At 42.1% G+C, this 22,927-nt stretch overlaps 1 long non-coding RNA gene, 1 other non-coding gene and 1 pseudogene across 4 annotated transcripts in view; 1 reads left to right on the plus strand and 2 right to left on the minus strand.

Moving 5' to 3' along the window:
• The first annotated feature begins 25 nt into the window (after positions 1 to 25).
• The window catches only part of LOC120361043 (uncharacterized), an 83,373-nt gene continuing 60,471 nt past the window's right edge, over positions 26 to 22,927 (plus strand). For all 3 annotated transcript variants that reach the window (XR_012515514.1, XR_012515513.1, XR_005577407.2), the window contains exon 1: positions 26 to 115. This is a non-coding gene — a long non-coding RNA (uncharacterized LOC120361043). The remainder of the gene's footprint in view (positions 116 to 22,927) is intronic.
• Positions 1,587 to 1,743, minus strand: LOC120361072 (U2 spliceosomal RNA; annotated as a pseudogene).
• On the minus strand, positions 17,726 to 17,866 carry LOC120361075 (U4 spliceosomal RNA). The gene has a single exon (XR_005577437.1). It is a non-coding gene; the product is annotated as a U4 spliceosomal RNA (small nuclear RNA).

Below are 22,927 nucleotides of genomic sequence, written 5' to 3' on the forward strand. Positions count from 1 at the left end.
AGGAACTCAGCCAAGAAGAGAGGCGGAGAAGTGCACGTTGCGCTTAGCAGCCGATGATTTTGAGACCTGCGAGGCCACATCCCCAGGGTTTTTCATCTCTTCTGTTTCCATTTGTGTGAGTACAGAAAGATTAATTCTATCCAGGGGCATCATGGGATGTGGGAAATTATAACCACCAAAACACAGGACACTTTAGGGAGGGTGCACCCAGGAGGAATTCATGACCAGATAGGGGGCAAAAATAAGAGTATCTGGTGGGAAGGGGAGAGTATCACTTTGTACCCATCCTTGAAAAAGAAAAAGAGGCTTTGTAGTTTACATGTTTACACACTTTTAAAAAAAAAAAAGTATAACTTGGCCAGGGTCAAATCTGTCACATTGCTTTTTCTTACATTTGAGGTTTTTGGGGGGTATTGTATATAGTAGGAATATAGGAATATCTTTAGTTGAAAACACATGTTATGCAAACATGGAAAAATTTGCTCAGCTACATTGTAATAGTCTACCCTTTCTACCAGCCCCGAATTATATAGAGGAAATTAAATAAAATGCTTGCTTCCCCCCTCATAGGAAATCCATTTGCTGTAATTTAGATCCATCATTAAATCTCACCATATCCATTTGACTTAGGCCTTTTGGAGTTAGGCAGAAGGGCCCTTCTTCCTGTTTGGCTGACAGGTCAAGTTCCCAGGCAGCCTCAGTAAACTGAGAGATAGAGCAGAGTTATTTGCCAAGACTACCTTGTGACTCAGTCAGATCCCAAAATAGAAATGAGAGACTCTGTTTCGATCTTGCAGGCAATAATTTAAGGAGGAAAACAACTTTACTAAATAATTTTTTTTTTTGAGATGGAGTTTCACTCTGTCACCATGCCATCTTGGCTTACTGCAACCTCTGCCTCCCAGGTTCAAGTGGTTTTCCTGCTTCAACCTCCTGAGTAGCTGGGATTAAAGATATGCACTACCACGCCTGGCGAATTTTATTTTATTTTTGTATTTTTTTTTTAGTAGAGATGGTTTTTGTTTTGTTTTGTTTTGTTTTGTTTTGTTTTGTTTTTTTGAGACAGAGTCTCGGTCTGTTGCCCAGGCTGGAGTGCAGTGGTGCAGTCTCAACTCACTGCAACCTTTGCCTCCCAGGTTCAAGTGATTCTCCTGCCTCAGCCTCCTGAGTAGCTGGGACTACAGGCACGCACCACCACACCTGGCTAATTTTGTATTTTTAGTAGAGACGGGGTTTCACCATATTGGCCAGGCTCATCTTGAAATCCTGACCTTGTGATCCACTTGCCTCAGCCTCGCAAAGTTCTGGGATTACAGGCGTGAGCCACTGTGCCTGGTTCGATGTGGCAAAATTTTAAAATTTGGCTAGGCATAGTGGCTCACACCTGTAAATCCCAGCACTTGGGAGGCCAAAGCAGGAGAATCCCTTGAGCCCAGGAGTTTGAGACCAGCCTGGGCAACATAGCAAGATCCCCATCTCTACAAAAAAAAAAAAAAAAAGAAAAGAAAAGAAAATAACCAGGTGTGGTGGCACACACCTGTAGTCCAGCCTACTCAGGAGGCTGAGGTGGGAGGATCATTTGAGGTCAGGAATTCGAGGCTACAGTGAGCTGTGATCAGCCACTGTACTCCAGCTTGGGCAACAAAGAAACCCTGGCATAAAAATTGTTTTTAACAATTCCAATATAATAGGGATTTAAAATTTTTACTACACTTGATCTTAGCCAAAAGGCTGAGAAGCGATCGGATTTTAAATTTTTATTAATTTTACAATTTTTTTTATAATCTGCTACATGCTAAATACAGTTCTAGATACCGGGAATACATCTGTAAATAAAATATTTGAAATCTCTCTCCTCATGAAGCTTATATTCTAGTTGGGAGAAACTTGATAAATATGTAAACTGTCAGGTAATCTTAAGCGTTATGCAAAAAAAGTGAAGCAGAGTAAGGGAGAGAGTAACGGTGATATTCCACTTGCTAAAGAAAGCTTATACTGTTTTCGGGGAAGCAGAAGGATATTTCTATAGCAAAAGGCTGAAGGGGAAGGGTTCTTGGCACAATTTTTGGTGGGAAAGGTCCTCTGTTTACCCTTATACTGCTGCGAGAGATGTGTATTTTGTTTCATTATGTAAAATATACAGGCTTGAGGAAATGAGAATACAGCTTTAAATTTCAGAATAGCAGGAAGTCCTTTGAAGTTGATCACTCAGCACCTAATGTATTGCCTTTGTATTCAGTGAGGGCTCATTTATTGATATCTGATAAAATGCTCCTCATTAGACTTTGAAGGGCTACTTCTGCTGGATTGCAATGCTTTTCTCTCTGTTTCTGGTAGAGACAGGCTATAGCAGGCCAGCAGTTGTACCATTTTCAGATTATTACCATGCTTACATAGGGGTGCTGATATTTCTACCTCAGAAGCCCAAAGCTTCCTTACCTGTTGCTGTTGTCGTCTAATTTTCCTATTTAAAAAACTATTATTTTCCCTAACTTACCTTGATATTCAACAAAACCATATGTTGTGTCATGTGTCTTATCAGGAACAGCACTGCCTAGAAAAGATATAAGCCAGAAGGAGATTTTTTTAGCTTAGTCATCTCTGTTTTTTCTCCCCTGTAACTAAGATATTTATCTGTATGATTGATTTGATTTTTTTTTTCCAGGAGTGAAGGACTTGCTTCAGTCCTTCAAAGATATACTCTAACAGCTTCAGTACCTTCTTTCCTCAAGGCAATCAGATTTAGTTTAGAAATGTTCCTGTTGTCTTTTTCTGATGGTCCAGATTTGAACTTTGCTCCATTTATTGGTGCAAGATGATCATATTTTATGGCCCATAGTTACTCCAGACTTCAGATTTCTTCAGAAAATATCACTGCAATAAAAATATGATAGAGTACTACTCAAATACTTAAATTTTGAATTGTTTATATCCTTGAAGACATTTGAAAAAATACTCATATTTTACAAAATATTCCAGGGATGTTTGATTCTCAGTTTCGTATTAGATGAGTACTAATCCAGAGACAAAGCTATGCTGTGAAATCAGGAAATATTTTCCAGAGTGTTTCCCAAGAAAGATGGGCAGTTCATTTTATTAACAGGATATGTTAGTGGATGAACTCTAATAAGGAAGTCATAAAGCTATTAAAAGGCTTAAGAACCCTTTTTGTCAGCAAAAGAGGGCCAAGGTGTTGGTAAAAATCTTTGGAGTAAGATCTAATGAGCTGGCTCCAGCAATTCACTTTATATGATGTGCTGTAGAAGTAGCTACTGAGATTGGGCTCAATATTTTGGTGTATAATTACAAACTGAGCAGGGATGGTTTTATGCAGATTGTTAAGGAAATAATATTCTAGTCAAAATGTCTAAACACCAAGACTATTTCTTTGAAAGTGTGGCCTTCAATGTGTTAGGTTATATCCATTTTGTATATGCTTGGTACATAGTTTAGTTTCAATAAATGCTTGAAATAAAGGAGAAAAGCAGAGTACCGTGTAAGGAAAAGCGGTCTAATAAGCCTATGGAGAGAAAAGATTTTTTTTTAGGGTAAACTATAGAATAGCCAAGAAGGCTTGTCAATGACAGGTTACTTTCAGAAATAAGACATCTCACACTGGGAACAAAGGAGCCACAAAGGCAGAGAACTTAGGAACATGTCACTGGTGTTGATAAATAAAAGGAAGAATAAATTCGTGAATAAGAGTGGATTTTGATTTAGCTTAGATAACATGGTTTTCACATTGATGAAAACACAGTCTTCAGTGTCACAGGAAGAATGCAGAAACTACAAACTTAATTGGTTCATAAGACTAGACCGTTAATATAAAAGGTGAGTTAACCCAGTAAGCTACAGTTATGCCTCTCTTGGAAGGGGATCTGATATTCTCCAATTTCGGTAAACTGGATTTGCAGTTTTAAACTGTATCAGCACCCAGTATGAGCTTAGTACTGACTTTTTTTTTTTTTTGAGACAGTCTCACTCTTGTTCCCCAGACTAGAGTGCAATGGCGTGATCTTAGCTCATTGCAACCTCCGCCTCCCAGGTTCAAGCGATTCTCCTGCCTCAGCCTCCCCAGTAGCTGGGATTACAGGTGCCTGCCACCACGCCCAGCTAATTTTTGTATTTTTAGTAGAGACAGTGTTTCGCCATATTGGCCAGGCTGGTTTCCAACTCCTGACCTCATGTGATCGCCCCAGCCTCCCAAAGTAATGAGATTACATGCGTGAGCCACCTCACCTGGCCAAGTACTGACTTTTCAAGTAGGAGAAGCAGTATGCCAAATAATTTATGAGCATAGGCTTTGAAAATACTTGGGTTCTAGTCTCAGCACTGCACTATGATCTTAGGTCCTTGCATACTAACAAAAAGAAAAAATTTTTTTAAATTTTTTAGGTAAGTTACTTAGCATCTGTAATTCTAAGATTTCTTAGCCTGTTATCATAATGGTTAAGAATACAAGGGCCAACATCAGGTTCAAATCCCAGCTCTTTTGTTTCTTGCTATGTCATTTTAGGCAAGCCACTAAACTATGACTCAGTTTCCTCATATGGAGAGAGGGGGAGAGAGAGAGAGAAATAATACCAAAATCATTGGATTGTTGACATACATTGATCCCTGATTAAATGTTAGCTGTTTTCAGGAATTTTTGTGAGTAACCCCTAACTTGAAAGTACTGAGTATAGGCCAGGCATGGTGGCTCTTGCCTATAATTCCAACATTTTGGGAGGCTGAGGCAGGAGGATTGCCTGAGGCCAGAAGTTCAAGACCAGCCTAGGCAACACAGTGAGACCCCCATCTCTACAAATAAAAAAATTAGCTGGGCATGGCAGCACATACCTGTAGTCCCAGCTACTTGGGAGGCTGAGGTGGGAGGATTCCTTGAGCCCCAGAGTTCAAGGCTGCAGTGAGCTATAATCATGACACTACACTCCATCCTGGATGACAGAGTAAGAGCCCAACTGTAAAAATAAATATCTTTTTTTCCTTTTTGAGACAGGGTCTCACTCTGTTGCCCAGGCTGGAGTACAGTGGCATGATCATGGCTTACTGCAGCCTCAACCTCTAGAGCTCAAGCAGTTGTCCCACCTCAGCCCTCCTGAGTAGCTGGTACCACAGGTGCATACCACCATGTGCAGCTAATTTTGTTTGTTTCTTTATTTATTTAATTATGAGACAGTGTCCCTCTCTGTCCCCAGGCTGGAGTGCAATGGCGCAATCTTGGCTCACTGCAACCTCCGCCTCCCAGACTGAAGCAATTCTCCTGTCTCAGGCCCCCAAGTACTTGGGATTTACAGGTGTCCACCAAGACGCCTGGTTGATTTTTGTATTTTTAGTAGAGACAGGGTTTCACCATGTTGGTTAGGCTGATCTTGAACTTCTGACCTCAGGTGATCCGCCCACCTCAGCCTCCCAAAGTGCTGGGACTATAGGCATGAGCCACCGCACCCAGCCAATTTTTATAGAGATGAGGTCTCACTATACCCAGGCTAACCTCAAACTCCTGGACTCAAGTGATCCTCCTGCTTCAGCTTCCCAAAATACTGGGATTATAGCCACTGCACCCAGCCTAAAAGTAAATAAATATATGAAAGAAGTACTAGGTATATTTGCTAACATCAAGAAACTGACATTCTTGTTATAAAGTTCAGGCTAACACATATGAAAATAAAATCAATAGAGGGCAATATATAAGTGTTAAAGATTGTGATATAGACAATAAAGATTCAATAAATGAATGTTGCCTACTGTATATTAGGTAGGCAGCAGTAAGTACTGAAAATACAACAGTGAATCTTACATAGTTCCTGTTCTCAGGAAGCTCACAATCTTGTAGTAAAGCAGATATTAATATTAGTAGATGGGCAATAACAACACAATGAAATAAATGCTACAGTAAGAATTAGAACTGGGAGCTGTGAGACCTCACAGGAGAGACATACAGCCTAGTCTTAGGAGGTCAGAAAAGGCTTATCAGAAGAAGTCAAATGTGAAGGTGAGAAAGAGTTAATCTTCTTGGTACATCAAACAATGCAGAAACCTGGAAGTGGAGGCTGTCATTGTGCTAGTAGAGCTTTCAAGTTTGTGGTTAAAATGGGGCCAAAAACCAAAAACATGAAAGCCAAAGAAGTGAACACTTCCTGGTTAGGTTATGGAGGTCCCTGAATGTCATATTGAGTGTAGACGTTATCCTGAAGGCAATAAAGAACCAGTAAACAATTTCATGCAAAAGAGTAGCAAGAGTCAGACTTATGTTTTGACAAAAATCACTGTGACCGTAGGGAAACCACAATGGATGGCTGGAAGACCAACAAGGAGGCTGTTGCAGAGATTTCAGTGAGACAGAATAGTGACCTGGATCCAGAATTGAGTCAGGCCACCTGGGTTTGAATCCTGCTCTGCCACTTAGCAGTTAAGGGACTTTATGCAAGTTATTTAAGTACTCTTTGCCTCTGTTACCTAATCTGAAAATTGGAGATGATAAAATTTACCTTATAGGCTTGTTATGAGGATTATGTCACTAGGACACACCTGCCTAGAACATAGTTAAATGCTTTAAAAATGTAGGCAGTAAGGCCGGGTGCGGTGGCTCAAGCTCCCAGCACTTTGGGAGGCCGAGGCGGGTGGATCACGAGGTCGAGAGATGGAGACCATCCTGGTCAACATGGTGAAACCCCGTCTCTACTAAAAATACAAAAAATTAGCTGGGCATGGTGGCACATGCCTGTAATCCCAGCTACTCAGGAGGCTGAGGCAGGAGAATTGCCTGAACCCAGGAGGCAGAGGTTGCAGTGAGCCGAGATCGTGCCATTGCACTCCAGCCTGGATAACAAGAGCGAAACTCCGTCTCAAAAAAAAAAAAAAAAAAAAAAAAAAAAAAAAAAAATGTAGGCAGTAGGCTGGGCGCTGTGGCTCACACCTGTAATCCCAGGTGGGCAGATCACGAGGTCAGGAGTTTGAAAAAATCTTGATCAATATGGTGAAACCCCGTCTCTACTAAAAATACAAAAATTAGCTGGGCGTGGTGGCATGCGCCTGTAGTCCCATGCGCCTGTAGTTGAGAGGCTGAGGCAGAAGAATTGCTTGAACTCTGGAGGTGGAGGTTGCAGTGAGTGGAGATTGCACCACTGAACTCCAGCCGGAGTGACAGAGTGAGACTCTGTCTCACAAAAAATAAAAAAAATAAAAATTCGGGCAGTGAAGAGAAGCAGACTAAGAAGAATAAGCAGGATTCTATGACTGAAGGAATGTTAGAAGCAAATAAAAACTAAGGAATTTTGTTTCTGGTTTAGGAGCTTTGGGGATAGTGGTGTCATTCACTGAGATAAGAAACATGAGGAAAAGCAGGTTTGGGGAAGGCCGAGAAGGTGTCACCAGAGGTAACTGGATTGCAACCAGAAGAGTATAGTGTCAAAGAAGCCAGGGAGAGTGTTGCAGGGAGGAGGGAATGGTTAGCATTGTTAAATGTTACCAAGGATGGTCAAGTGAAATAACAGCTAAAAAGAATTCATTGGTTATAACAACAAGAAGGCCATTGGTGACCTTGTTAGGAGAAATTTTGGCAGTGAGGAAGGAGGGCTAAAATGTGTGGATTATAGAAGGAATAGGAAGTGATGAGGGGAGACTATGAGAACAGACAATTCCTTCAAGTTTAGCTGGCTGGAAGGATTATGGACAGGGCTGACATTGGACCCAGTACACTGATTTGGCCTACTGCCTGTGGCATTCTGAGTGGTTGGACATTCATTCTAATTGGTCAGTAACCATACCAGGGAGGTGAGGAAGGGGAGCTGATTTGGGAACACATATTGGATTTGGTCTTGGTGGTTTTAAATTTGACATAAGGACAAACAAGGAATGTATATAGAAATGCCCAGCAAGCATTTTGATAGGGGACTAGTGGTGGAATGACTGGACAGAAATCAGAGTAAACACTCAAGTGAGTGAGGATAGGCTAGAAGGTACTAAAACAAAGGCAGGCTGGCAGGAAGCCACAAAGAAGCTTTAGGTCTAGCCTTAAAATTCATGAACATTTTGAGAGTGTGTGAACTCAGAGTGGGAAATGAGTTTCAAAGTTGAAGAAACCAGACCTCAGATTCAGATTTTATAGCTTATAAAGAACATTTGCAATAAACAGAGGAGTTCAGGGATGGAGTGCAGTAGCTCTAAGCTGTCAGAGAGAGGAAACAGGAAAGTCCCAGGTTTGGAGCCGGAGCAGTGAACTTTGGCATAGCATGATGGACTCTGTGGATTAACTTTAGGAATGCAGCACTTTACCCCCAGTTGTTGGTTGCTGTGTCTTCAGCATGTAAAGACACTCATTTGTGTATTTCAAGTGCACCGAACCCTGATTGTAATGTTTGGCGTTAATTACTTTTTGGTTTTCTTTGTTTAGAGACAGGGTCTCTCTATGTTGCCCAAGTTGACTTGAACTCGTATGCTCAAGCAGTCTTCCCACCTCAGCCTCCAGAATAGCTGGGACTATAGTTATGCACCACTGTGCCCAACTTACTTTCTTTCTCTCTCTCTCTCTCTTTCTCTTTTTGAGATGGAGTCTCCCTCTGTTACCCAGGCTGGAGCGCAGTGGCATGATCTCAGGTCCTTGCAGCCTCCACCTCACAGGTTCAAGCGATTCTCCTGTGTCAGCCTCCCAAGTCGCTGGGATTACAGGCACCCGCCACTATGCCTGGCTAATTTTTGTGTTTTTAGTAGAGATGGGGTTTCACCATATTGGCCAGGCTGGTCTCAAACTGACCTCAGGCAGTCCACCCACGTTGGCCTCCCACAGTGCTGGGATTACAGGCGTGAACAACCATTCCCAACCCCAGCTTATTACTTTAAATTTATCATACATGGTTGTAGTTTGTATTTGTATGTATGTAAACAATATCTAAATTAAATGTTAATCTATTAACTATTCAAAATGTTAATTTATTAACTATTCTAAATGTTAATCTATTAACTTTTCAAAAATCACAGTTACTTTTGCACCAACCTAAATATATCCTAGATAGTAGGGTAACAACAAGGTAGATAGGAAAATATCTTTGTTCCTTCTTTATAATGCTGGTATTTCATTCTGTTATTAGTGTTTATTCTTTCACTCAGCAAATAGCTGTTGAGTACCTTCTGTGTCAGGGACTACTTTTCCTTTTGTCGTCTTACTTTTCTCCTGGCCATTTTTCCTATTCTGCTTTGTGGTGTCTTCTCCTTGAAACTTTCTTCACCCATTTTCTTCCCACAGTTGGCTCCATCTAATCTCTTCTTAAGAGATGTCCTTTAAATAATTTGTCTATTGGGAAACAGTGAATGTTATATATTCTTCATCCATATGCCTCACACAGACTGAGAGCTTCGCTATTATTACATTATAGTCAGTAAAATAGAGAGAGAAAGAAAAAAGAATATCAAACAAGATCATAGAGTGATTATAACTGGAAGGAAGTGCAAGGACAAGAGAAATCAGCACTTTATTACAGTGAGGCCCAATTGTATGATCTGATTGCTGCCCTTTCACCCTCTGTGAAGCCCAGTTAACAGAAATGAGCAGTGTTGTGGTGAGGTGTCATAAGTAGACTCAAATTGGCCCCTGAATGGAAAACTCTTGAGTTTAATAATAGATTAAGTACCCATTTCAAACACTCAGTGCATTCTCTGAGTTCCCAAAGATATTTCTACCTGGAGCTTTCTTCTACTTTTACCTTAATGGCTCAGTTGGAAGTCAGCCATCACTGCTAAGTGTTCTTGGTTCTATGCAGCATTGGCAGGAGCTTCCCTATTATCCTGATGTTAGAAATAGAAAGTCTGCCCAGTTGCAGCCAGGCTGTTGCCCCTAAAGCAATAGTGGACCACTTCCACTTTCTAGGATCTTTTCTTTTCCAACACTGAGTGGCCTAACCTCTTGTCAGTTTCACCAGTCATCAGATTTGTGAGAAAATCTCCCCATTCCTAGAGTGACTCTGGTAACAACCAACAATCTGCTTTTTGCTCTGAATTTCTGCTCTCTTGGATACAGTAGGAGAATCTGCTCTGATGAACATTAAATTGTTAGTGTATATAATGCATTTAGAAGAATGTCTCACACATATTAAGAGTTTCTGCTATTATCATTAATTCTATTGTTGTTGTTTTTGCCATCATCTAGGATCAGAATCTAGAGCTTAGCTGAACATCTAATTTTTGCTCTTGTTACGCTGAGTGGTTTATCAAATCCAATTTATCTGGAAATGGGCTAAAAATATTTGGTTTCCCCTCAGTTTAGTGGTTATTGCCACCTCAAAAAGCCTTCAAAGGTCAAAATGTTATCACTTTTTGTTTTTACTTGTTAGGGCTTTAACATGCCCTCTCTGGATTCCTAAGAGACTCTGGTCCTGAGTCAGTGAAATGGGTAATCCAGCAATCACTGCATGAAAGATGTACTTTTTTTTTTTTTTTTTTTTTTGTGATGGAGTTTTGCTCTTGTTACCCAGGCTGGAGTGCAATGGCGCGGTCTCGGCTCACCGCAACCCCTGCCTCCTGGGTTCAGGCGATTCTCCTGTCTCAGCCTCCTGAGTAGCTGGGATTACAGGCAGGTGCCACCATGCCCAGCGAATTTTTTGTATTTTTAGTAGAGATGGGGTTTCACCATGTTGACCAGGATGGTCTCGATCTCTTGATCCACCCGCCTCGGCCTCCCAAAGTGCTGGGATTACAGGCGTGAGCCACCGTGCCCGGCGAAAGATGTACATTTTATTCAGTCATCCAGTGTTTAACAAACACTAGTTCAATGTGGGACAATAATAAATGTCACAGCTGATATTTACTGAGCACCAGTAGGTGCCAGATACTGTTCTAAGTGCTTTGTATATAGTATCTCATTTATTCTTCATAAAAACTCTACATAAGGCCTGGCATGGTGGCTCACGCCTGTAATCCCAGCACTTTGGGAGGCCAAGGCAGGTGGATCACGAGGTCAAGAGATCGAGACCATCCTGGTCAACATGGTGAAACCCCGTCTCCACTAAAAATACAAAAAATTAGCTGGGCATGGTGGCACGTGCCTGTAATCCCAGCTACTCAGGAGGCTGAGGCAGGAGAATTACCTGAACCCAGGAGGCAGAGGTTGCAGTGAGCCGAGACTGTGCAATTGCACTCCAGCCTGGGTAACAAGAGCAAAACTCCATCTCAAAAAAAAAAAAAAAAAAAAAAAAAAAAAAAAAAAAAAAAAAACCTATAGGTACTGTTATTATCGTCCTTTTACAAATGAAGAAACAATCATAAAGAGGTTAAGTAATTTGCAAAAAGCCACAAAGTTAAGTGGAAGAGCTGGGATATCCAGCCAGTCTTATCTTATAGCTTATGCAAATCACCACCTCACTGTACTGACAGGGAGAACCCTGGATTTCAGAGGCAGAAGTTCAATTCTAGTCTCAACTCCTCCACTCTGTCATTTAACAAGTTGAATGACCTTAGGAAAGTTACTGTATGCTTCTTGAAACTCAGTCTCTTCATCCGTAAACTGTAAAATGTAAAAGTAATATGTACTTCACAGGATGGTTGTGAAGATTATGTGCCCTGAACTTCTTAGGCATTCAGTAAATAACTTCTTCTCTCACTACCCTATTCTAATCAATACACTGGTGCTTAAGACTGACTAAGAAAGTCGTACCCCCTTGGGTTCCCAGTCTGGGATGAAGAGGGAAGAAGAGGACAAACATGGGACCAGGTAATTATGGTATAGTATAAGAAATACCACTGTAGAGGAATATACAGAGAGAAGAATTAAAGTTACATTTTCTGAAATGGGGCAAGGAGGAGTTGAAGAAGTTTCAGGATACCAGTGACATTTGTGTTGGGCATTGAAAAACAGGCTTTGGATGAGATGGACAGAAGGCACAAAAGTTTCTGGGCAAAAGGAACAGCATGTGTGCAGGCACTAAAGTATGAAGGAGCTCGGCAGTATTTGTTCTAGTACTGGCTAGAGGTTTGGTATGCAGTTTGGGTATCAGAGGTGAGAAGGTAACTGAGTAGTAACAAATGAGTTTGCAAAGAGAGAGGCATTCAAGGTTTCACGTGTCAGTTATGTCCCAGCACCACTAAGACATTTAGACATAGACATATTTTTTTTGTTGTTTTTTTGGTTTTTGTTTTGTTAGTAGAGACAGGGTTTCACCATGTTGGCCAGGCTGGTCTCAAACTCCTGACCTCAAGTGATCCGCCTGCCTCATCCTCCCAAAGTGCTGGGATTACAGGCATGAGCCAATGTGCCTGGCCGACATGGACATATTTTAAAAGAAAACTTACCGAATGTAAATAAATTAAGCAACAAAAACTTTATAAATGCTCTATTGTTACATAATTCACATACCATGAAATTCATCATTTTATAGCATACAGTTCAGCAGTTGTTAGTACCTGTGCATCACTTAACAACAAGAATAGGTTCTGAGAAATTCGTCATGCAAACATCATAGAGTATAATTACACAAACCTAGATGAAACAGCCTTCTACATACCTAGGCTATGTGGTGTAGCCTATTGCTCCCAAGCTATAAACCTGTACAGCATCTAACTGTACTGAATACTGTAGGCAGCTATAACACAATGATAAGTATTAGTGTGTCTAATAATAAATTACTAAACATACTAAACATAGAAAAGGTACAGTAAAACTATGTTATTTATAATCTATAGCAGGGGTGCCCAAACCCCCAGGCCATGACCTGTTAGAAACCTAGTAGCACAGCAGGAGGTGAGCAACAGGTGAGCAAGCATTACCACCTGAGCTCCGCCTCTTGTCAGATCAGTGGTGGCAAAGGATTCTAATAGGACCATAAACTGTATTGTGAACCGCACATGCTAGGGATCTAGGTTGCACCCTCCTTCCAAGAATGTAATGCCTGATGATCTGAGGTAGAACAGCTTCATCCTGAAACCATCCCCCAGCTCCTGTCCATGGAAAATTGTCTTCCACGAAACCAGTTCCTGCTACCAAAAAGGTTGAGGATCACTGCATTATAGGACCACTGTCATCTATGCAGTCTGTTGTTGACTGAAACATCATTATGCAGCTCATATCTGTGTATTCACAAGGTTGTGTAACCATCACCATTATCTAATTCCAGAACATTTCATCACCCCAAAAAGAAACCCTAGTACCTGTCTACAGCCGTACCACCATGAACATGTCCAGTCTTGTCTGATCTCAGAAACTAAGCAGGGTTGAGCCTGGTTCGTATGTGGATGGGAGAAACCTATGTACCTGTTGACAGCCACTCTTCATTTTTCTTTCTCCCCATCCTCTGGCATCTTCTGATCTCTTTATTTTTCTAAAATTTTATTTATTATTTTGTTTTTTATTGTCCCAAGTGTTCCAAGTAAATACTGATCTCTTTCTATTTCTGTGGATTTGCCTGTTCTGGACATTTTATGTAAATGGAATCATACTATATGCAACCTTTTGTGTCTGACTTCTTCTACTAGGCATGATGTTTCCAAGATTCATCTAAGTTGTAGCATGTATCAGCATTTCATTTCTTTTTATGGCTGAATAATATTCCTGTGTTTGAATGTACCATATTTGGTTCATCCAGTCATCAGTTGATGAACATTTGAGTTGTTTCCACCTTTTGGCTATTATGAATAATTCTACTCTGAACATTCATATACAAGTTTTTGTCTGATACCTATTTTCATTTCTTTTGAGTCTATACCTAAGAGTGGCATTTCTGGTTATTCTATGTTTAACTTTTCAAGGAACCATCAAACTATTTTCTTTTCCTTTTTTTTTTTTCTTTTTTTTTTTTTTTTTTGAGACGGAGTTTCGCTCTTGTTACCCAGGCTGGAGTGCAATGGCGCGATCTCGGCTCACCGCAACCTCCGCCTCCTGGGTTCAAGCAATTCTCCTGCCTCAGCCTCCTGAGTAGCTGGGATTACAGGCATGTGCCACCATGCCCAGCTAATTTTTTGTATTTTTAGTAGAGACGGGGTTTCACCATGTATGGTCTCGATCTCTCGACCTCGTGATCCACCCGCCTCGGCCTCCCAAAGTGCTGGGATTATAGGCTTGAGCCACCGCGCCCGGCCCCTTTTTTTTTTTTTTTTCTTGAGAGATGGAGTCTTGCTCTGTTGCTAGGCTAGAGTACAGTAGCGTCTCGAACTCTTGACTTTATGATCTTTCTGCCTCAGTCTCCCAAAGTGCTGGGATTGCCTTTTTTTTTTTTTTTTTTTCCTTGAGATGGAGTCTCACTTGTCACCCAGGCTGGAGTGCAGTGGTGTAATCTTGATTCACTGCAACCTACGCTTCCTGGATTCAAGTGACTCTCCTGCCTCAGCCTCCCAAGCAGCTGTGATTACAGGCATGTGCCATCACATCCAGCTAATTTTTGTATTTTTAGTAGAGACAGGGTTTGCCATGTTGGCCAGGCTGGTTTCAATCTTTCAGCTTCAGGTGATCCACCCCCCTCAGTTCCCCAAAGTGCTGGGATTACAGGCATGAGCCACCATGCCTCCTGATCAAACTATTTTCCATATCAAATTTTAGACAAGATTGGACATGTTCAGGGTGGTATGGCTGTCTGTAGACAGGTACTAGTGGCTATACCTGTTTACATCCCCACCAGCAATATATGAGGATTCTAATTGTCCACATCCTTGCCAACAAGGATGTTACTGATTTTTTTTTCCTTTTTTTTATTATTACCATCTTTGTGAGTGTGAAGTAGGATCTCATTGTGGTTTTGATTTGCATTTTCCTAATGACTAATGGGCTTGTTGGCTGTTCATTTATATTCTTTGGAGAAATGTTTATTGAAGTCCTTTCCCCCATTTTAAAAATTGAGTTGTCTTTTGTTGTTGAGTTGTAAGAGTTGTTTTTTGTTTTTGTTTTTGTTTGACAAGGTCTCACTCTGTTGCCCAGGCTGGGCAATGGCACAATCAGCTCACTGCAGCCTTCACCTCCCAAACTGAAGTGATTCTCCTATATCAGCCTCCCAAGTAGCTGGGACTACTGGCATATGCTACAGTGCCCAGCTAATTTTTTGTATTTTTAGTAGAGACAGGGTTTCACCATGCTGCCCAGGCTTGTGTGGAACTCGTGAGCTCAGGTAATCCTGCCTCTGCCTCCCAAAGTGTTGGGATTATAGGCATAAGCCACCAAGTCCAGCCAAGCATTGTTGTTTGTTTTTTTGTTTGTTTTCGAGACAGTTTTGCTCTTGCTGCCCAGGCTGGGGTGCAATGGCAACCTCTCAGCTCACTGCAACCTCCGCCTCCCGAGTTCAAGCAATTTTCCTGCCTCAGCCTCCTGGGTAGCTGGGATTGCAGGCATGCTCCACCATGCCCAGATAATTTTTTTGTATTTTTAGTAGAGATGGGGTTTCTCCATGTTGGTCAGTCTGGTTTTAAACTCCCGACATCAGGTGATCTGCTCACCTCGGCCTCCCAAAGTGCTGGGATTATAGGCGTGGGCCACCTCGTCTGGCCAAGAGTTTTTTGATATACTCTGAATACTAGACCTTTATCAGATATATGACTTGGAAATATTTTCTCCCAATCTGTGAGTTATCTTCTCACTTTCTTAGTAGTCCTTTGATGCACAGTTGTAAATTTTGATAAACTCAAGTGTATCTGTTTTTTTCCTTTAGTGTTTTATGCGTCTGATGTCCTATTTTGCATGTGGATATTCAGCGCTATTTGTTGATAGGTTAACCTTTCTCCATTGAGTAGTCTTAATATCCTTGTGGAAAATCAATTAATCACAGATGTGTGAATTTGTTTCTGGACTCTCAATTCTGTTTCATACATATATATGTCTACCCTATACCAGTATCATATATTGTTTTGATCATTTAGCTTTTTGAATGTTCTACTTTTGTTACTCCAGATGTGCTTCTGATTTTTAGTACCTTTTAGTATATCGTGGTCATTAGTTCATATTCTCCCTTTTTTGATGCAAGTACTTCTGTGTGGATCATTTGCATAATCAGCACACCTGTCATTTAAGGTAATTAAGTGGTGTTTGTTTTATTGCCTTACTGTGCTGTGGTTATATTTTCCAGGCTTTTATTTTTCCGTGTTTTCTGAGTTGTTTTTTACTGTTTTAGAATGCCTTGTTTGCACTATTTCTTCTGGACCCAGACTCGTTAGCTGCTGAGGCCCACTCCCTTGATGTCAAAGAATACTGGCTGCTGTTTTTACTTCATCCTCACAAAAACTCAGGCTACACCCATCTGCTTCAGCTCAGTGCTCATACTTCCTGCCAGTTGTGGACTGAACTTCTGAGGCAGAAAGCCTGCTAAGAAAACCTCTTCCTTGAACTGGAGCTCTCCAGAGGTCAAGAGTGCACTTGCCTTATGCTCTCTGATATGCTTTGTTGTAAATTACAATCCTTGAGATATCATACTGATGAGAAGACACGTGGGAAAGAACCTGTCTTTTACTTCTCTTTCATGCTGCCAGAAGCATTTATAAGGGCTGTTTCCATATGTACCCCTCATCTCTTTTAGAAAGGAAGAGCTGTGGCCAGTCACGGTGGCTCACACCTGTAATCCTAGCACTTTGGGAGGTTGAGGCGGGTGGATCATGAGGTCAGGAGTTCAAGACCAGCCTGGCCAAGATGGTGAAACCCCATCTCTACTAAAAATACCAAAATTAGCTGGGTACAGTGGTGGGTGCCTGTAATCCCAGCTACTTGAGATACTGAGGCAGGAGAATCGCTTGAACCTGGGAGGCGGAGGTTGCAGTGAGCTGAGATTACACCACTACACTCTAGCCTGGGTGACAGAGCAAGACTCCGTCTCAAAAAAAAAAAAAAAAAAAAGAAAGGAAGAGCTGTCAGAAATTGTGGGCCTTGTTCATGGTCATCCAGTGATGTCAGAGTGCTGCTAGGAACAGAATTCATCCCCTACTGCCATGGATTCCTTTCTTGTTATCATTACCAAATGTTCCTTCCCTACTGGTCAATAGAAAATACATCTCAGTATTTTCTTTTTTTTTTTTTTGGTGACAGAGTTTCGCTCTTGTTACCCAGGCTGGAGTGCAATGGCGCGATCTCGGCTCACCGCAACCTCTGCCTCCTGGGTTCAGGCAATTCTCCTGTCTCAGCCTCCTGAGTAGCTGGGATTACAGGCACGTACCACCATGCCCAGCTAATTTTTTGTATTTTTTAGTAGAGACGGGGTTTCACCATGTTGACCTGGATGGTCTCGATCTCTTGACCTTGTGATCCACCCGCCTCGGCCTCCCAAAGTGCTGGGATTACAGGCTTGAGCCACCGCGCCCGGCTACATCTCAGTATTTTCTTCAAGGGAGGTTTTGAGTGTCTTGTTCCCTTTTGGGAAATCAGATGATTTTCCACTTCTCCACTTGGCTTCTGTACCTATTTCACTAAAGTCCTTCGTAGATTAATTTTTTTTTTTCAAGACAGAGTCTTGCTCTGTCACCCAGGCTGGAGTGCAGTGCAATGGCTCAATCTCAGCTCACTGCAACCTCCGCCTCCTGGGTTCAAGCGATTCTCTTGCCTCAGCCTCCCAAGTAGCTGGGATTACAGGCATGCACTGTTACACCTAAGTTTTTGTATTTTTGATAGAGACAAAGTTTTACCGTGTTGGCTAGGCTGTTCTGGAACTCCTGACCTCAGGCGATCTATCCACCTCTGCCTACCTAAGTGCTGGGATTACAGGTGTGAACCACCACACCCAGCCTGATTTAACGTTTTATTTTTTACTTTTATTTTTTCATTTTAATTCAGTCTCCATAGAGACTGTCAAAAATTGCCAATGCCGACTATATTTCAAGTCTTCATGGCGGGGTATTGGGAAAAGTTTTCAATTAACAATAATCACACCTTGGATAAACCTCATTGGCTATGATACTGCCATTGCACAAAGCTGATTTAACGTTTTATAACAAAACTCTCTAGTCTTTTTCCCTACTGAAAATTGTTGTGGACTAAATGAGTTTACATTTGCACAAGGTGGAATTTCATTTCAGTGATGAAAGCAGATGGTTAGGACAGGCGCGGTGGCTGACGCCTGTAATCGCAGCACACTTTGGGAGGCCGAGGTGGGCAGATCACAAGGTCAGGAGATTGAGACCATCTTGACCAACATGGTAAAACCCCATCTCTACTAAAAATACGAAAAATTAGCCAAGTGTGGTGGCACATGCCTGTAATCCCAGCTACTGGGGAGGCTGAGGCAGGAGAATCGCTTGAATGCAGAAGGCAGAGGTTGCAGTTACGTGAGATCGAGCCAGTGCACTCTGGCCTGGACAACAGAGTGAGACTCTGTCGAGAAAGAGAGAGAGAGAGGGAGAGAGAGAGAGAGAAAGAGAAATGAAATGAAATGAGATGGTTTCAGGTTATTTCATTAATCCACTTGTTTTTTTTTTTTTTTGAGACAGAGTCTCACTCTGTCACCAAAGCTGGAGTACAGTGGCACACTCACGGCTCACTGCAGCCTCAACCTCCCATGTTCAAGCGATCTTCCCACCTCATCTTCCCCAGTAGCTGGGACTATAGGTGAGTGTCATGATGCCCAGCTAATTTTTTTTGTATTTTTTGTAGAGACAGGGTTTCGCCATGTTGCCCAGGCTGGTCTTGAACTCTAGATTCAAGCAATCCACTGGCCTTGGCCTCCCAAAGTGCCGGGATTATAGGTGTGAGCAACCCTGTCTAGCCATTAGCCCACATTTAAGATCCCAGTTTCCAACTTGCCATTCCCCCTTCTCCCAGCCCCTGGCAACCACCATTCATTCTACTTTCTGACTCTATAGTATGAATTTGACTACTCGAGGTATAGCATATAAGCGGGCTCATACAGTGGGATTTTGTGACTGGCTAATTTTACTTAACATAATGTCCTCAAGGTTTATCCATGTTGTAGCACATGTCAGAATTTCCTTCCTTTTTATTTGTATTTATTTTTTTATTTGAGACAGGGTCTCACTCTGTCACCTAGGCTGGAGTGTAGTGCCACAATCTCAGCTCATTGCAGCCTCCTTGTCAACAATCCTCCTGCTTCACCCTCCTGAGTAGCTAGAACCACAGGTGCACAACACCACATCCAGCTTTTTTTTTTTTTTTGTATTTTTAGTAGAGATGAGGTCTTGCCATGTTGCCCAGGCTGGTCTCGAATGCCTAAGCTCAAGCAATCTGACCACCTCTGCATCCCAAAGGGCTGGAATCACAGGCTTGAGCCACTGCATTCAGCCTTTCCTTCCTTTTAAAGCTAAATAATATTTTAGCCACCTTTTGTTTATCCGTTCACCTATTGATGGACACTTGGGTTATTTCCACCTTTTGGCTGTTGTGAATAATGTTGCTGTGAATGTGGGTGTACAAATACCACTTTGAGACACTGTTTTTAATTCCTTTGGGCCTATATCAGAAGTAGAATAGCTGGATCATATGGTAATTTTAATTTTCATGTTTTTAGGAACCACCATACCATTTTCCAGTGGCTGTACTATTTTACATTGCCACCAACAGTGCATAAAGTTTCCAGTTTCTCCACATCCTCACCAACTCTTATGTTTTGATAATAGCCATCCTAACAGGTTTGTAGAATGCAGTGAATATATATTTTAAAGAACCTTGAGTCATAACCCAATTCATATTTTATATACAAATGTTTTAAATGATTATAGCATATTTGATGTACATTCAACAAACTTTTACTGAATCTTAGCCACATTTCAGGCATTCAAATATGAAATAGTCACAGTCCCTGCCCTCATGAATAACATGCATAAGAAGCCCCTGTGAAACAGCCATTGTAACCACTATCTAAAGGATCAGGACCATAGGCTGTAAGGCTGTAGCAACAGATCTGAGAGAAGGGTACAGGAGAGAAAATATCCACAGCTTCAGTGTGTTCTGAACTCTTTAGGAATTTTGCATGGGCAGGTCTGCTCAGTTTTCTACCGTAACAAATAGGGTGTTCTCTGTGAAACTCGGCTACAGAGGTAATTGACTGAGTTGTTAAAAAAGAGATACATGGCCAGGCGTGGTGGCTAACACCTGTAATCCAAGCACTTTGGAGGCCAAGGCGGGTGGATCACCTGAGGTCGGGAGTTCAACACCAGCCTGACCAACATGGTGAAACCCCATCTTAAAAATAAATAAATAAATAAAATTTTTTAAAAAGAAAAGAAAAAGAGCCGGGCGTGGTGGCTCAAGCCTGTAATCCCAGCACTTTGGGAGGCTGAGGCGGGTGGATCACGAGGTCGAGAGATCGAGACCATCCTGGTCAACATGGTGAAACCCCGTCTCTACTAAAAATACAAAAAATTAGCTGGGCATGGTGGCACATGCCTGTAATCCCAGCTACTCAGGAGGCTGAGGCAGGAGAATTGCCTGAACCCAGGAGGCGGAGGTTGCCGTGAGCCGAGATCGCGACATAGCACTCCAGCCTGGGTAACAAGAGCGAAACTCCGTCTCAAAAAAAAAAAAAAAAAAGAAAAGAAAAAGAGATACATATTAGCTTTCCCTGTGGAAATCTAAAAACATGCACAAAAGTAAAGAAAGCAATATAATAGGCCAGCCACAGTGGCTCATGCCTGTAATCTCAGCACTTTGGGAGGCCAAGGTGGGTAGATCACAAGGTCAGGAGATTGAGACCATCCTGGCCAACATGGTGAAACCCCCATCTCAACTAAAATACAAAAAAAAAAAAAAATTAGCCAGTTGCGGTAACTCACGCCTGTAGACTCCGGAGGCTGAATGCAGGAATCACTTGAATGCAGAAGGCAAGGGAATTGCTTGAACCTGGGAGACAAAGGTTGCAGTGAGCTGAGATAGCCACTGCACTCCAGCCTGATGATAGAGTGAGACTCCGTCTCAAAAAAAAAAAAAAAAAAAAGAAAGTAATATAATGAATCAGCAAGTACCTGTCACCCAGTTTGTGGAATCATCAACACGTACCCAAGTCTTGTTTCATCCCCACCTCCACTCACTCCCTCTCACCACTAGAAGATTAGTTTGAAACAAAGTCAGTATAGTTTTCATTTTCTACTTGTTCTTGATGTTGTTTCCCTTAGATACTAAGGTGTGTGTTCTCATTTTGATTTCTTTTAGCTGTCTTATTGTGTACAATCTTGTGTTTTGTTTTGTGTTGTATTGATAGAATCACAGCATTTTCCTGCCTCAAACTCTCTTGTTTTGTCTCTCCCACTTCAGAGTCCTATGAACCTGCCACACATTTTCACTTTTACCCAAAGTGACTTGGACCTCCACTCACCAGTTCCCTGAGTTCATCTCTGTAATGTAGGAGGTCAGAAACTTTAGCATTCTATATTATTTTATGTATGGTGTCTAGCCTGAAGCGTAATAGGTGCTTAATAAATAGTTGTTGATGACTGAATGGGTGAACTCCATTTAGCTTTCCACTCACCTGAACCTCACCAATCAGAACTTACTTTAGCAATACACTTGGTTCTCTCTCTCTCTCTCTCTCTCTCTCTCTCTCTCTATATATATATATATATATACACACACACATATACATACACACACACACACACACACACACACACACATATATAGTTTGTTTGTTTGTTCTTGAGACGGAGTTTTGCTCTTGTTACCCGGGCTGGAGTGCAATGGCATGATCTCGGCTCACCGCAACCTCCGCCTCCTGGGTTCAGGCAATTCTCCTGCCTCAACCTCCTGAGTAGCTGGGATTACAGGCACGCGCCACCATGCCCAGCTAGTTTTTTGTATTTTTAGTAGAGACGGGGTTTCACCATGTTGACCAGGATGGTCTCGATCTCTTGACCTCGTGATCCACCCGCCTCGGCCTCCCAAAGTGCTGGGATTACAGGCTTGAGCCACCGCGCCCGGCCTTGTTTGTTTTTGTGTTTTGTTTTTTTTTTTGTTATAAGGTCTTGCTCTGTTGCCCAGGCTGGAGTGCAGTGGTGTAACGTTGGTTCACTGCAACCTCCACCTCCAGGGTTCAAGTGGTTCTTGTACCTCAGCCTCGCAAGTAGCTGGGACTACAGGTGCACACCACCATGCTCGACTAATTTTTGTATTTTTTGTAGAGACAGGGTTTCACTGCGTTGCCCAGGCTGATCTTGAACTCTTGGCCTCAAGTGATCTTCCCACATTGGCCTGCCAAAGTGCTGAGATGACAAACATGAGCCACCACACCCAGCCAGTTCTCTATGGCTTAAATGAGAAAATTACCTGGGCCTTGAGAAACAGCTTTTATCCTTGGCTTCTTTTGTCCAGCTAAAAAAATCTAAAATTTTTGGCTCCCCCTGCTGGTCTCTTCCGATAGGACTGGAGCCAGAGCCAAGTTTAGGAAGGGAAAACAGAGCATTGTTGGTAGAGTGCCCTGACCAGTCGAGGCAGGTTTGAGGAGGAAGAGAGCAGCTTGTTCAAAACAGTTCTGGGAAGTGCAACTTTCTGTGTAAAGGATAAGAAAGGTGGCCCACTGCCAGCTAAAATCAGGAGAGCAGGGATAGGGGCTATAATTTCCTGGTCTGCAGCACTGTAGACCATCAGAATTGTGACCACATGAGCCCATAAGTGAGTTGGTCATTATGTGAGGATCAGATCCTATCTTGAGAATGAAGATGGGCTCCTCTTCTAAGACAAAGCATCCTGGGGTCAGACATAGTCACCATGCAGACAGAATACCTGCAGTGTTTGTTTTATTTGGGGCTCTTGTGAAAATTGAAATAAAAATGGTAGTGAATGTAGACAGGAGCATCCCCAGAGTTCACAGTCCTGCATTGGCTACATGACCCTTCTATCTCTGAGTTAAGACCATTAATAACTCTGTGGAGCTCTGGGTGGAGTTTCTGCCAGGGTCTTCTTCCTCCACCCTCTGTAAAAACAATAAATTCCCCACATCGCTCATACCAGTCAGAATGGCTATTAAGAAGTCAAAAAACAGGCCGGGCGCGGTGGCTCAAGCTTGTAATCCCAGCACTTTGGGAGGCCGAG

The sequence above is a fragment of the Saimiri boliviensis genome, chromosome 21 (genome assembly GCF_048565385.1).
Source record: "Saimiri boliviensis isolate mSaiBol1 chromosome 21, mSaiBol1.pri, whole genome shotgun sequence".
Taxonomy (NCBI): Eukaryota; Metazoa; Chordata; class Mammalia; order Primates; family Cebidae; genus Saimiri; species Saimiri boliviensis.